We start from the raw sequence: 17,040 nt of genomic DNA on the forward strand, positions 1-17,040 counted from the left end.
GAAGAGACCTTCTTGAAGACAAAAACACATGGATAGTGCAAGCTAGCCATTTTTTGAGAAACAGAAATCAAGATTTCTCACTGATAATTTGGATTTCAGCACCCAAAACTCATGAATAGGAATACTCTTTTCAGACCTCCTCTCTCTGTACCTGTCATTGTCTGTGTCTACCTCTGTCTCAGTCTATGTCTTTTTTTTTTTAATTTTTGCTTTTATGAATTTTTTAAGGGAAAGGTTTTTCTTTGTTATTTGGCTCCTCCTACCACCTTATTTTGTTAAAATAATTTCCTCTCCCCCTCCCAACCCAGGGAAGGCAAAGAGAAGAGGTCTTCCTTTAGACACAGCCACGCGGATTCTGCAAACTAGTCATATTGGGGGAACAGAAATCAAGACTTCTCACTGATAATTTGGCTTCCAGCACCCTAAACTTGCTTGGTAGGAAGACCCCTTCCAGGCCTCCTGTCTCTGTACCTGTCTTTGTCTGTCTCTGCCTTTGTTTCAGTCTCTGTCTCCTCTTATTTAAAAAATTTGCTTTTTAGAATTTTTTAAGGTAAAGCATTTTTGGCACTTTCTGGCCCCTCCTACCACCTTATTTTTTAAAAATAATTCCGTCTTCCCCTCCCAACTTAGGAGAGGCAAAGGGAAGAGGCCTTCTTGAAGACACAGCCACATGGATTCTGCAAACTAGCCATTTTGAGGGAACAGAAATCAAGACTTCCCTCTGATATTTTGTCTTCCAGCACAAAAAACTCACATGGTAGGAAGACCCCTTCCAGGCCTCCTTTCTCTGTACCTGTCTTTGTCTGTCTCTACCTCTGTCTTGGTCTCTGATTCCTATTTTTTTACATTTTTGCTTTTTAGAATTTTTTAATGTAAAGCATTTTCTGCGGGGTCTTCTATACAATCATGTCATCTATGAATAGAGAGAATTTCACCCCTTCTTTTCCTATTCGAATTCCTTTATTTTTCTCTTTTCTGAATCTGTTGGTGAGTACATTCAGTATTGTATTAAAAAGGAGTAGAGAAAGTGGGTATCCTTGTCTTTGTCCAATGTTTAGTGGGAAAGCTATCTGGTTTTAGGATGATGCTTGCTATGGTGTTTTCATAGATATCTTTTATTATGTTGATAAATAGCCCTCCTGTGCCAATTTTTCTGAGAGTCTTGATCACAAAGCAATATTGTATCTTACCAAATGCTTTCTCTGCATCAATTGATATGACCATGTGGTGTTTATTTTTATTCCTGTTAATATGATGCATTACATTTAGGTTTTTGCATATGTTGAACCAATCTTGCATTCCTGGAATGGTCTACCTGATCATGGTGTATGATCTATTTTTATAAGTTGTTGAATACGATTTACTAGTATCTTGTTGAGAATCTTCACATCTGTGTTCATCATAGATATTGGTCTATAGTTCACCTTCCTTGTCCTGTCTTTATTTGGTTTAAGAATGAAGGTGATAGAGTCTTCATAGAATGAATTCAGGAGAGATTCACCCTTTTGGATCTTTAAAAAAATAACTTGAGCAGAATGTGTATAAGTTGTTGAATACGATTTACTAGTATCTTGTTGAGAATCTTCACATCTGTGTTCATCATAGATATTGGTCTATAGTTCACCTTCCTTGTCCTGTCTTTATTTGGTTTAAGAATGAAGGTGATAGAGTCTTCATAGAATGAATTCAGGAGAGATTCACCCTTTTGGATCTTTAAAAAAATAACTTGAGCAGAATGTGTGTTACCTCTTCTTTGAAAGTTTTGTAGAATTTAGAGGTGAATCCATCAGGGTCAGTACTTTTCTTTGTTGGGAAGTTATTACTGATTCAGTCTCCTGTATTTTATGGGTGTATTCCAACTTTCTATATCCTCCTGGCTCATTCTTGGAAGATTATATTTGTCCAGGAATTTTTCCTTCTCATCTATATTGTCTTGTTTCTTAGTATAAAGATGTTCAAAGTATCCTCTAATGATGTTTTGATTTTTTACTATGGCTGTTGTTATGTTACCAGCTTCATTACAGATTTGATTCACCTCATTCCTTTTCTCTTCTTTTTAATAAGTCTTGGTAGTGGTGTATCCATTTTGTTTTTTACCTTTCAGAGAACTAGATTTTACTTTCATTTATTTTCTGTATAGGACGTTTATGATCTATTTCATTTATTTCCACTCAGATCTTTATTATTTCCTTTCTCCTGGAGATTTTGGACTTTTTTGCTGTTGCTTTTCAAATTTTCTGAGGCATAATGTTGGATGATCCATTAGCCTTCTTTTTATCTTCCTCTTATGTGTAGTAATTGCTATGAACTTCCTTCTTTTGACAGATTTAGGAGTTTCCCAAAGATTATAGAAACTCATGTCCTCATTGTCATTGGCTTCCATGAATCTTTTGATTTCAGTCTTTATTTCTTCTGTAGTAGTGGAGTCATTCAGGATTAGGTAATTTAGTTTCCATGTATTTTGGTAATTTTGAGGATTTCTCTTGAAATTAAAATTAAATTTAATTCCATCATGATCAGAGAAGATGCTGGATATAGTTTCTATGCCTTTGAATCTGTAGAGGCTTGCTTTGTGTCCTATGATGTGGTCAATCTTCAAAAAGGTGGCATTGTTGGGGTGAGAAAAAATGCATTTCATGGTTTTTGGATGGAGAGTTATATAGATGTCTGATAAGTCCATTGGATTTATGGTATCGTTTAGATCTGTGATCTCTTTACATATTTTTTGCCTAGATGGTCTGTCCAGAGGAGAAAGTGCAGTGTTGAGATCTCCAACATTTAGTATGTTACAGTCTATCTCCCCTTTAGATCCATTGGTCTTTCCTTCACATATTTGGGTGCTCCAGTTTTAGGTGCATAGATATTTATAAGCATTATATCTTCCTGATCTATAGTCTTTTATTATGATATAGTGCCCTTTTTTGTCTCTTCAAACAGTTTTTATTTTAAAGCCTATTTTGTCAGTAATTAGTATCGCAACTCCAGCTCTTTTTGTTTTCCATTTGCATGGAAAACCTCTTTCCAACCCGTCACTTTCTGTCTATGTATGTCTTTCTCCATGAGGTGGGTTTTCTTTAAGAAACAGATAAAGGGTTTCAGTTTTTTTATTCATTCAATCAGTCTATGTCTTTTAATTTGAGAATTTAATCCATTCACATTCAACGTTATTATCCATGTTACTGGATCTGATCTGACATTTAAATTGGCCATTGTCTTAGCTGTGTTTTATTTTTTTTTATTTCTGTCTTTTAATTCTTTAGTTTTCCTGGAATAGCACTTTATTCAGAGTTTCTGGAAGAGCTGGTCTGGTGTTGGCAAATTCTTTCCGATTTTGTTTGAAAAGATTTTCATCTTTTTGTCCCATATAAAGGATAATCTTACAGGATATAATAATCTTGGTTGAAATTGATTTTCTCTGAACACTTTCAATACATCTTTTCATTCTTTCCTTGCTTTCATTGTTTCCATTGAGAGGTCTAGTGTTAGCCTGATGGTATGCCTTTGTAAGTCACTAATTGTTTTTCTCTTGCCAGTTTTAGTACCATGTCTTTATCTGTGGTCTTGGCCAGTCTGACTAAGATGTTCCTTACGGAAGTTCTTCTGGGGTTGAGTATAATTTGGGGTCCTTTGTATTTCTTGGGTCTGGATACTTTAGTGCCTCTCCAGACTTGGGAAATTTTCTTCCAGAATTTCATGGAATAGATTTTCCATGCTGTTATTACTTTCTTCACCTTCTGGGATACCAATTATTCTGATGTTTGGGCATCTTATTGAATCAAATATTTCCCATATATTATCCTAATTTTGTTGTTGTTGTTACTGTCTCTATCTTATTGGTTGTTTTTTCTAGGTTAGAGGTTTTATCTTCTACATCAGATATTCTATCTTTTGCATAGTCTAATCAACTTTTAATACTTTTGGGAGTATTTTTTTATTTTCTGTACTACAGACTTTATCTCTAATAACTCCATCTGATTGCTTCTCAGAGTAGCCATTTCTTCTTTCATATCATGGAAGGACTTCCTAATCTCCTGTAGTTTATTATCTATTTTCTGTTCCAATTCATAGAATTTTTTTTCCATAAATTTTCTAAATTCTTTCTCTGACACTTTGGTATCATCCTCAGATTTTAGAAGAGATGGAGCTGAGTTAGTATTGTCCTTTCATGGAGACATATTTCCTGGCTTATTCAGGAGGTTCTTCTACTTCTAGACATTGGAAGGTGTTTTTACGTTTGAATACCTTTTAGGAGAACATTTCTTCAACTAGGAGGAAGTGTGTTTCTTTTTTGCTGTGAATTGAATTGTGTGGAAGTCTCTCTTTTGTTGTTTTTAGCAATTTGGTCTCAAGGAACATATTCTCAGGTGTCTGAATAGTACTATCTTCATATTCACAGGTGGTTCTGTATATGGGAAGATCTGAATGTACCTTATAATACTAGGCCATTTCAGAACTGTAAATCTAGTTCATCTAATCCCTCTGGTAGGGTGGAAGATGAGGAATACAGGATAATGTAAGAAGAAAGAAAAGAGTATAAAGGAGAATAAAGATAATGTCATGTGCCAACGATTAGCATGGTGCACAATTTCATCAGGGGCCTGTAGATGGAACTTAAAAAGAGCATGAACCATTCTGTGAAACAAATGAGAGGAGTGAGAGAAGGGTATTAATAAAACAGAAAAAAAAGAACAGAGGAAAAATAAATAAATAAAAGTCTGCTTTCCTCACTAGGGGGTGGAGTCCTGGTCTTGGGAGCCTGGAAATCGGGCTAGGGCAGTAGTTCTCCTGCCTCAGTTTCCCTTGCTGGCCAGGTACCTAGAGATTAAATTGGAGGGCTCCTGTAGAGCAAGGACCACTCTCTAAAGGGAGTGGGGTCCTGGTCTTGGGACCCTCAAAGTGGAATGAGGGCAGTGATGCCCCTGCCTCAGTTCTCTTGCTGACCAGTGGTCTAGATATGGAACTGGAGGGCTCCTGCAGAGCAAAGGCAAGTCTCTAGAGGAAGTTGGGCCCTGAAAGTGGTTCTGGGGCAGTGCTTCCCCTGCCTCAGTTTCCCTTTCAAGCCAAGAGTCTAGAGATGGGACTGGAGGGCTCCTGCAGAGCAAGGGCAAGTCTCTAATGGGGGTGCGATCCTTGACTTGGGAGTTTGGAAGTGGAAATGGGGCAGTGGTGCTTTAGCCTTAGTTTTTCTTGCTGACTATGAGCGTAGAGATGGAACTCACCTTAGGAGACTTTTTAAAGAGTCTAATTGGAAGTGTCCTTTAAAAGGTAGCATCAAAGGCAACTAAATCAATCAGTATTCTTATTTGTCTTTGTGCAAATAGCAGACAAAATTGAGATTAAACATATTTGCTTTGCAGATAAGTTAGTACTACTATGCTTTTCTTTACTAAAAAATGGAATAGAGAGTGAAAAAATAGTTGAGAAGAAAACTAGAGTGCCTAGAAAATCTACTTGTTAGTAGATTTTAGTTCTATCCATACTTATTTGTTTTTTTAGTTCTTACTTTCTAGCCACTGTTTAGAGAGAATGCTAAACTTTTTCCTGGCTTAAGCCTTAAGTAAAGTTTTCTTAATAAATTTTAATTTTAATTTATTAAAGGTAGTGCTGGTTTCTTGAAAGGCTACACTCTGAGGATGGTCAACTTGATAGGCTCTCCAAATCACCACAACAGCTGGTAAACAGACAATCGCTCTAAATGCAAAGTAGTAGACCAGGAAACTGTATGGTATCACTTCAGCTTGTTGTTTGCACTATATTGTTCCATTAACAAAATATGTCTCAGACCATAAAATGCCTTTGGACTATATCTTGGCTTATCAGAGAGTAGTCTGAATCTTGGCAATATCTCATGCTGCACTTACAAGTCATAGACAAAATAAAATACATTTGGGTAATAAAGTCCTAAGCTATTAGTGAAAACAGGCTAGAAACTTACTGTCTTCTTTGTGCTATAATGTAATTAACTTTGCTTTGAGATTTGGGAACATAACAATGGAAGCTGGTGCTAACAAAAATGATATTGAGAAACTAAAGACAAATTTCTGAGTACTTTGAAACAAAAGATGCGATTTCCTTCAATCCTGACTTCTGAGTCTATGTCCTTATTCAACAAGAAGCAATTAGGTTTGTCATAATCCATTTTCACTCAGAAGAGAGAGAACCTCTCAAAAATAAATTAAATTAAAGATAAAAACAAAATTGGTCATGAATAATGTCCATTTGGCCTCTAAAAGTCTCGCTTAAAAGAAATATAAAGTTTTCATTTTATTTTATAATATATTTTCAAAGATGGAAACTGCTGGCTCTGAGCTTGAAGATCCCAGGGTGAATGGCTCCAGAAACCTGAAAAAAAAAAATTATTATCTAAGGTCTGCTAATAAAGAATGCCTATGAAATGATCAAGGCATCTTGAATGACTCACTCAACTGAGCACACATCCTGGGACCTGTGCCCCTAATTTTGTCCTTAAAAGTGCATGTGGAGACCATTTGTTGGGAGGTGACTGAGCCTTTTTAGCATGGGATGCCCACTCCACATGCTTTATGATAAAGCTGTACTTTTTTCCATTACACCATGTACCTCTTGTTTGGTTTGATAGCTCTTCACTAAATGAACCTAGTTTAGTTTGGTAACAATAACAAAATGGCAGCACCAGCAGTTGTTGTTATATTTTGTTTATATGACTCTTTAAGCTAGATTAATTCTTTCTTGCTCTTTCTCTCCATTTGTGTAATTCTATTAATAAAATTAAATAAATTATTTTTAAAATCAGATTATCTTTTGAGGAAAATATACTTGAACACCAAGAATAAGCAATAAAAACAATGAACAGAAATATTACAAAAAGAATTGTGACCATTATTTATGACAATATTTAATGAGAAGTAACAAAACACACTAAATTGCAGAATATGAGAAAATTATTCCTAGAAGTGATTTTAAAAGTCCCTTAACAGATAGATATTCCAATAAAACAGACTCAAAGAGATCATCTAGAATTAATGAACACAATTCAAGAAACTAAAACTCCCATGAAGTCATTAACAGCAGTTTGGACCACACAGGAAATTCATTTTTGATCTTGAAGACAATATCAACTACATAGACCAAACCATCAATATATCAATCATTCAATCATCTGTCCATTGATGAAATTAGAATGAAATAATTTCAAGACATATGTAAATTTCCAAATATTTATAAAGTGACTATTGTAGAAAGTGAAGAAGCTTGGTGCTATCATGAAAGACCACTTCCATCAAATACTATCTGAAAACTTTTTAAATCTGGGGAATTATAGGGAAATTCAGACCTAAGAAATACATAAAATTCCAAATAGAATCAACATGAAAAAAGCTGACACACTGGCACATCATAGACAGATTGGTAACCATCAAACACAAGATTCTAAAAATGTTGAGAGGAACACATAAAGTTATTTGCATGGATTATTTTACTAGGTTAAGATCAGAACTCTTAATGAAGCAATATAGACATGAAAAGAAACAGAAGACATCTATGGAAACAACAAACTCTGCAAATATGAATATGTACAATATTGCTAAACATGAATATGTACAATCAGCTAAGACAGAAGTAAATATACATTTATATACATTGTCTGGGTGATCAGGTATGTATTTCCTTGATTTGGCTTGAGAGCAAAACATAAAATTTGGGGTTTAGTGAAGAGTTTTTCTCATAATCTGGCCCAATAAGGCAGGATATGTGGAAGTGGGGTTTGTAGATTATAGATCATATTTAGAGTTTCTTTAATAGTGATATGAAAAGAAGGTTGGTTGAGATTATCAAAAGAATGTAAATTAACAGAGTGAAGGAGGCTTAGTATACACCAAAAAGATACTATGCTAAAAACAAGATGTATAATGAACTCTGTTTTCAAAGAGTCAACATGGTCTGTTAAAAATTTTGGAGTACGTTCTTATAAATCCTGTGGGAAAAAATGTAGAAATAAGAAAAGCTAGTGAGACCTTTGTAATGAATGCATCTATAAAATCAAATTTAAAAACTATTTTGACCAATAATATTTTACCTGGCAATTTTAGATGAGTCCCTGGCATCTAAATACAACATAGATGAATATGGAAAGCTGAATGCTAAGTGAAGTAAGCCAATGGGAATAATAAATAAAATTATTCTCAGGTAAATAAATACTTATATAATTCAGAAACACTGAATCAGCTCATCCAGAAGCATGGGTGGGAGTAATATATGATTAAAACTGAAGAAAGACAAAAATAAATAAAACAAACAAACAAACAAACAAATAAATAAATAAATAGATAGATAGATAGATAGATAGCAAGAAAAGCCAATCAAGGAAATAGTTAACCTAATGCTAGATATAAGTCCACAAATATTAATAATAACACTGAATGTTAATAAAATAAAATCAGCAATAATTAAATGCTAAAAATATTTTTAAAATCATAGTAGTTTTAAAACAATAGCCAATGTATTAATCTTTTTTTTACTGTAAATTGTTTATTCTGACTTCATTATGCTTCTATCTTTTAAAAATATACATATATTATTTACATTTAATTACTGTACATCTTTACAGTGTACAACATGGCTTTTCCCAGCATGAATATGGTGTCTATCAGTCAAGACAAAGAAATTACTATATATGTGTATATATAATCAGCATCAAATAATGTTTCATTTTTATGTCAATTACATGTATTTGTTTTTTTCCCAGTTCCCCTCCTCCCATTATCTCTCCCTTACTAGCTCTAGTATCTACAGATGCCTCCAGGCTATTACATCTTCTAATCTTTCCATTTCTGCCACAGAGGGCATATATTTGGTATATATTGAGAGGTGACATACAAAGTCTACCTTTCATACTCTGTCTTACTTCACTTAGCATTAAGCTTTCCATTTTCATCTACTTTGTGTTTAGCTGTCAGGGGCTCATTGTTTTCTATGGCTAAGTAGCATTCCATAGAGTACACATGCATTTTTTTCAATCCTTTCATCTATTTTTGCACATATGGGTTGATTCCATGTCTTATCAATTATAAATAATGCTGCAATAAATATGGATGTGCCGGTGTTTGTCCACCTGAAGGTTTTCTATCTTTTGGGTAAATCCCTAAGAGTGGACTTACTGGGTTGTATGGTGGTTCTATTTGTAGGTTTCTGAGAAAACCTACAAATTTAAGAAAAAAAATTTCTTAAATTATTTATTTACATACATTCACTATACATCATCATAGCAAACTAAATAAAATTTTCTATCCAGAATACACTGTATATCAGCTCAATTGAGCACATCAACAAACATGCTATTGTCAACAATTTTACATTTTCTGTTTCATGTATATTTTTTTATTTTTGCCATTCTGGATTCCCTGTCTCTCACCCTCTGCCATGTTCCACCTTCCTCCCACATTGTCTCTGATATCTATGCTTGCTTTCAATGCCTTTTCCCCTATTTTATTTATTTTATAAAGAACTTAATTAATCTAAATACTTCCAGTAACAAGTGCAGCTGATACATACATATCTATGATTGTCAGAGATCTCAACACCCCATTATCTTTTTTAGACAGGTCAGCAAAGAGATCCAGCACCTCAATGATACCATAAATTAGATGAACTTGATAGACATCTATAACACTTTTCACTCAAAAAAACACACAATATTCATTTTTCTCAGTCATACTTGGTATTTTCTCAAATATCGATTGTATGATAGAGCACAAAACAAGGATTTACAGATTCAAAGACATAGAAAATACATCCAACATCTTCTCTGACCATGAAGAAATTAAACTCAATATTAACCTCAGGAAAAGCCCTCAGAAATATACAAATACATGGAAACTAAATAACATACCTCTTAAAGACTTCATGACTACTACAGAGGTTAAGATCAGAATGATAGATTTATAAAAACTAATGATAATGAGTCTACAAGTTTCCATTATCTATGGGATAAAGTCATAAGAGGGAAGTTCATAACAATTATTGCATAAAAGAAAAAGATAGAAAAATGGCAAAAGGAGAATCTAACATCATACCTCAGGGAAGTCAAAAAACAACAACAAAATTCTAAAAATGCCAAGAGGAACAATATAATAAAGATTCTAGCAGAAATAAATGAAATAGAAAATAAGTAACTATACAGAAAATAAATGAAAGCAAAAACTGGTTCTTTGAAAAGATAAACAAGATTGACATACCATTAGCCAGACTAAGAAGAGAGAAAAAAAACCATGTAAATCAAATCTGCAATGAATCAGACAATATTATAATAGAAATAACAGAAATACAAAACATCATTAGAGAACACTATACACAACTCTATGTCAACAAAGAAAACCTGGGTGAGATAGACAAATTGCTGGACATGTGATTTACCAAGATTGATTCAGAAAGCCATAGAAAGCCTGAATTGTCCTTAAACAAGAAACGAGATTGAATCAGTAATAAATAATCTCCCAACAAGGAAAAGTCCAGCCTTCATTGCCAAATTTTACAAAACTTTTAAAGTAGAAATAACCCCTGTTCTAGAAAGCCACAAGAAAGGCAACCTTCCAAATTCATTCTATGAAGCCTCCATTATTCTCATTTCCAAAATGAATAATGACATGACAAAAAAAAAAAAAGAATAAAAAGAAAAAACTGCAGACCTATATCCCTGATAAACATACATGCAAAAATTCTCAACAAGATACATGCTAAGTGTATTCCACAGCATATACAAAAGGTTATTTATCATGGCCAGGTGGGCTTTATTCCAGGGATGCAAGTTTGTTTCAACATACAAAAAACCCCATAAATGTAATACACCATAATAACAGAAGGAAAGATAAAAAACCATGTGGTCATCTCAGTTGATGCAGAAAAAGCATTTGGCAATATACAACATGTCTTTTTGATCAAGACTCTCAGTACAATAGACATAGAAGGACTGTTTCTCAGCATAATAAAAGCCATTTATGAAAAACCTACAGCTATTATACTGAATGGGGAAAAGCTTTCGACAAGCTTTCTTTTCCACTAAAAACGGGTCCTAGGCAAGTCTGCCCACTTTCTTTACTCCTATTCAATATAGTACTGGAAATTCTAGACAATGGGATCAAACAAGAGAAAAAATAGAAGGCATTCTAATACAGAAAGAAGAGCTGAAATTATTTCTGTTTGCAGATGACATGACTGCCTATATAAAACACCCAACAGTACCCATGAAAAGAACTTCTTGAAGTAATAAATGCATATAGTAAAGTGGCAGGATACAAATAATTTTAGAAAAATCTCTACCATTTCTATATACAAACAGAAAGCAGAAAGAATTATAAATTATAATTAAATTTACCATAGCCACAAGAAGCATAACATACTTAGGAATAAAACTAACCACAGAAGTCAATGACTTCTACAAGGAAAAACAAGGAAAACTATGAAAACCTTAAAAAGGAAATGGAAAAGGACACTAAAAAATGGAAGGACATCCCATGTTCCAGTATTGTCAAAATCAACATATTAAAAATGGCAATCCTACCCAAGTTAATCTACATGCCTAAATCAATCCCTTTAAAATTACAAGAAATATTCTTCACAGATCTAGAAAAGGCAAACATAGAATTTGTCTGGAACTATAAAAGACCTCATTTTGCTAAACCATTCTTTGGAAGAACACTGGAGTAGGTGGCACCTCACTTTCTGACCCCCAAAATTACTACAGAACTGTGATAATCAAAACAGCATGGTATTGGCACAAAAATAGACATGAGAACTAATGGGACAGAGAGGAGAATCCATAAATAATTCTAAATTATACAGTCAATTTATCTTTGATAAGGGATACCATCTATCCAGTGGTAAAAGGGAAACCATTTTAACAGGTGTGGGAAAAACTGGGTATCCACTAGCAGAATGATGACTCTGAACCCTTATCTATCACCATAAACAAAAATCAACTCAAAGTGGATCAAAAATCTAAACCTACGACCTCAAACTATTAAACTACTGGTGGAAAACACTGAGAGACTCTGGAGTAGGCAATGACTTTTTTTTTTTTTTGAGAGCTTTTTTGCTAGGGCATGTGTGCTCACCAGAAAGACAGAGACAGAGACACAGAAAGTGAGAAATCACCCCCCGAGGGAATGGCCATGCTGCAATACCTTCTCCTTAATTCTCCTCTCCGGACCTTGGGAATGCATGCACATGCACCCAATGTGAGTTTAAGCCACTGGATATGAGACTCGAACCATGATTGAATACCTGGGAGTTCAGTGACATAGTCATTACACTAACTGCTGTTCCCAGCAATGACATCTTGAGCAAGAGCCCCAAAACACAGGCAATAGTCCCCCAAACAGACAGGTAGGGTTCCATTAGATTAAGAAGTTTCTTCACAGCAAAGGACAGTGTAATTAGTGTGAACTGAATACCCTCAGAATGTGGGAAAATTTTTGCTAACTGTGTCTCAGATAAGGGACTGATAACCAGAATACACAAGGAACTGAATAAGCTTAAGTGGAAGAAAATGATTAAACTAATTAAAAGATGGGAAAATGAGTTGAATGAACAACTCTCTAAGGAATACATATGGACCAGCAGCTAGCATAATGGCTATGTTGCAGGGTTCTCATGTAGTCATCCACAGTTCGCATCCCGGACCCGGTGGCTTAAAACTCATGTCAGGTGTGTGCGTGTGTGTGTGTGCATGGGTGCCCAAGATCCCAAGAGGAGAATGGAGGAGAAGGGATTGTGGCATGGCCATCACCCCTGGGAGGAGATTTCTCGCTTTCTGTCTCTGTCTCTGTCTGCCTGGTGATCACACATGCCCTATAGCAAAAACCTCTAAAAACAAATTAAAAAGGAATATATATGAACAGAAAAAAAATCATATAAAAAATGCTCAACATTCCTCATTGTAAAGGAGATAAAGTTCAATACCACAAAGAGATACCACCTAAACCCAGGCGAAGTTTAAAAAGAATAATAATAATGATAAGTGCTGCAGGGAATGTGGTGAAAGGGGAACACCCTGACTCTGTTGGTGGGAATGAAAATTGGTCTAGTTACTGTAGAGAACGATATGGAGGTTCCTCAAACCCTTCAGACAAAACTTCTTTATGATCCAGCAATTCCACTCCTGGGTATCTACCCAAAGGACAGGAGAGCACTCAGTCAAAGGTGTTCTTACCCAACTATTTTTTATTTCAGCATTATTCACAATTGCTAAAATATGGAACCAACCCAAATGTCAACAACTGAACAGTGGCCCCACTGGACTAATTAGCTATGTGCATATGTAGGTAATGGGGACTGAGAAACTCTTATAACAAAGAGAAAGATACAAAATGCTCTGTGTATCTCATTCTTTGGGTTCCCTGCCTCACATACATTGCCTTGAGAAGGATACATTCAGGCTACAAAGTAAATTTCCTTTCATGGGTCCTATGTAGGCTGCTTTGTGGTCACAGATAAACTAGCCTCTAGCCTGATCTGGATGAATATGACAAGGTCACACTCAGACCTGATGGGTTATCTCATGCCCAGAAATTGCAACATGTACACCAGACTTTTGTAGATCATAGAGATGACAGGACTTCTGGTCCCAGAAAGCCTTGAGAGTGACAGTATTACATATGAAGGGTTAAGCCAAATCCAGAAATTACAATCATGTACACAGCCCTGCTTTAATATTAAAGACAAGGTTGACTTTGATCTTTCGTTGGACTACCTGGCTAGGAGCACGTTTGAGTCCAAAGTTCTCAGACATTCAAAAACAGGAAGATAAATAAGCACAACCTAGACCTAGAAGACAATGCCAGTCCCTGGGACACATTTCTCAGAGCCTTTCACTTTATGATTCTGTGAACTAAATATTTATTAGGGGGAAAACAGGGGCTAGATCCAACAAGGGACCCCATACACTAGAACTGCCTTCAGAAGCTAATAGATCTCATCTAGATTGTGTCTAATTCTTCCTGAAGTACATTTTTCAGAGCTACTTCCAGGTTTTAGAAATGTTCTCATTTTCTGAGGGGAAGAAAATCTCAATTTGAATTCACACTTGTCATGCATGTGTATCAACCAAAAATTCTGAAGAAAATTGCAGAAGATAGAACAGTGGTAGTGCTATCCTTCCTGAATCTCTGCCTCCATCTATCTCTCACTTTTATGCACACAAATACCCTTTATAAAAATAATAATTTAAATATTTGTATTAAAATAAAAATTATTTTCAAACATATAATAGTAAAAAATAAACACTCCAGAATATCTGAGACATTTTAAAAATAGTGGTAGGAGAAATATTTAGAACAATTAGATCTCACACAAATAAAAGATAGTTGATAAATAACATATTTACACATCACATCTCCAAACAAAAACCTGTGAAAAATAATCCCTAACAGAAAATTGAAAGTAAAAGGTGAAAGTAAAAGGTGAAAGTTAATACTAAAATTAAGAACAGAAATAAGAAATGTACAAAATCAAACAAAAGTAAAAAAAAGGGTTCTTATAGCAGAAAGAAATAAACCAATAAAGAATCATTCTCTAAATGAAGGAAAAATTAAAGACACTTGTAAATATAACCAGAAATGTACAAGTTAAAATTACAACACATATCATAGAAATTAAGTAGATCATTAAGAAATACTACGAAATGCCAAAAAATTTTCAAAACTACAATACAAATCACAGAAATTAAATAGGTATTTATGAATACTACAGTAAATTACATGAAAACAAATTTGAAACACCTCAAAGAGATTGGAAAGTTTCTGTATAGGTATAATACATTCAGATTGAAACAAAATAAAATAATTCATAATATACCAAAAATAAGAAGGTTGATTATACACATATTTGATGAAAACAATTAAAATAACTTTTTAAAATATAGGAACAGAGCAGCTTGGTACATTGAAGGCATCTGGCCAGCAAGGGACAGAGGCAGGGGCAACACTGCCCCCACCCCCCACCCCCAGACCCTCTAGTCCAGGATCCACCCAGACTCATAGGCAAGTAGACAGTTTCTCCATTTTTTTCACTTCTTTATTATCCCACATCCTTTTCTCCTCTCCCTCTCCCCACAGACTGCACCTTTGGTTGTAGCCCCCAGCAGCATGGAACATCTGAAGGCATCTGGCAAAATCACTTGCCATGTGACCCCTCTCTTTTCCTTTCTTTTCTTTAGCTCTTCATCTATTCCTCTTTTTCCATCTTGCCAGAGGGACTAGCTAAGTCTAGAATCAGAGATCTGAAATTTTCCAATCATATAAAGTTCTATGGGCTCCTCCCTTATACAGAACCAGCTGTGAAAAAGGAGATATTGCTTTTCAGACACCTGAATATATTACCTTTTTTGAGACCACATTATTAAAAGCAACAGAACACATACTTTGGTAGATGTCAATTTACAAAAAAAGGGAAACACATTCCTAGCCAGTGAAACATTTGCCTAACAAGTACTTAAAAGTTAGTACATCTTCCAATGGCTAGAAGTAGAAGGAGAGCCTCAGGTATGAATAAACAAGGAAATATATCTCCATCAAAGGTAGAGAGTAACTCCCCTCCATCATTCGTGATAATGGGTGATGTTACCAAAATGTCAGACAAAGCATTTGGAACATTTATGGAGAACAAATTCTTTGAGTTGGAACAGAAAAGAAATAACAAATTACAAGAGATGAGGAAGTCATTCCAAGATATGAAAGTAGAAATGGACACTCTGAGAAAGAATCAAGAGGAATTATAAGAGATAAAGTCTGTAATACAGGAAATAAAAAGCTCCCTTGAAAATATTAAAAGTCGATTAAACCATGCTGAAGAGCAAATCTCTGATGTAGAAGATAAAAGTTCTGACCTAAAAAGAACCACTGAAAAGATAGAGAAAATAACAACAAAAAAAATAGTATAATATACGAGAAATAGTAGATTGCATAAGACACCCAAATATCAGAAAAATCAGCATCCCAGAAGGTGAAGACACTAATAACAGCATGAAAAATCTATTCCATGAAATCCTGGAAGAAAATTTACTGAGTCTATAGAGGCATTCAAGCATCAAGACCCAACAAATACAAAGAATCCCAGTTAGAATCAACCCCAGAATATCTTCCCCAATGTACATCTTAGCCAGATTATCCAAGACAACAGATAAAGACACAATACTAAAACTGGCAAGAGAAAAATGAGAAGTGACTTACTAAGCTCATTCCATCAGGCTAACACTGGACCTCTCAATGAAAACAATGCAAGAAAGGAAAAAATGGAAAGATATATTGAAAGTACTAAGAGAGAAACAATTTCAACCAAGATTATTATATCCTGCAAGATTATCCTTCATATGGAAAAAAAAAAGAATAAAATATCAGAAAAACAAGATCTGAAAGAATTTGCCAGCACCTGACCAGCTCTTGAATAAACCCTGAAGAAAGTACTGTTCCAGGAAAACTAAAGAGCTAAGAGGCAGAAACAAAGGAATAAAAGGTGCTGTGACAATGGTCAACTTAAAGGTTTGGATAGATCCAGTTACATCGATAATAACAATGTGAATGGATTAAATTCTCCAGTCAAGAGACACAGACTGGTTGAATAGATAAAAATATCAGAAACCCTCTAATTGTTGCCTACAGGAAACATACCTCATTAATAAAGACATAAATAGACTGCAAGTGAAGGGGTGGAAAAAGGTTTTCCATGGAAATGGGAACCAAAAAAGAGCTGGAGTTACCATACAAATTTCTGACAAAATAGACTTTAAAACAAAAACTGTTCGAAGAGACAAAGAAGGGCACTATAGTAAAAGAATCAACAGATCAAAAAGATATAACTCACAGATTCTGCAGGATGTCTAGTTATTTCAGGGCACATGAGAAATGAAGATTTTCTACTGATAATTCAGCCTACAGCAAACAAGCTAGTGGAAGGAGACGGGAGGCCTTCAGAAGAAGATTCTGCATGGCTCCTGTGAACCAAATATATCAGGGCACACAAGAAATGCAAATTTTCTACTGATAATTAGATCACCAGCAAACAAGCTAGTGG

Source organism: Tupaia chinensis, unplaced genomic scaffold (assembly GCF_000334495.1).
Source record: "Tupaia chinensis unplaced genomic scaffold, TupChi_1.0 Scaffold000037_26, whole genome shotgun sequence".
Lineage (NCBI taxonomy): Eukaryota > Metazoa > Chordata > Mammalia > Scandentia > Tupaiidae > Tupaia > Tupaia belangeri.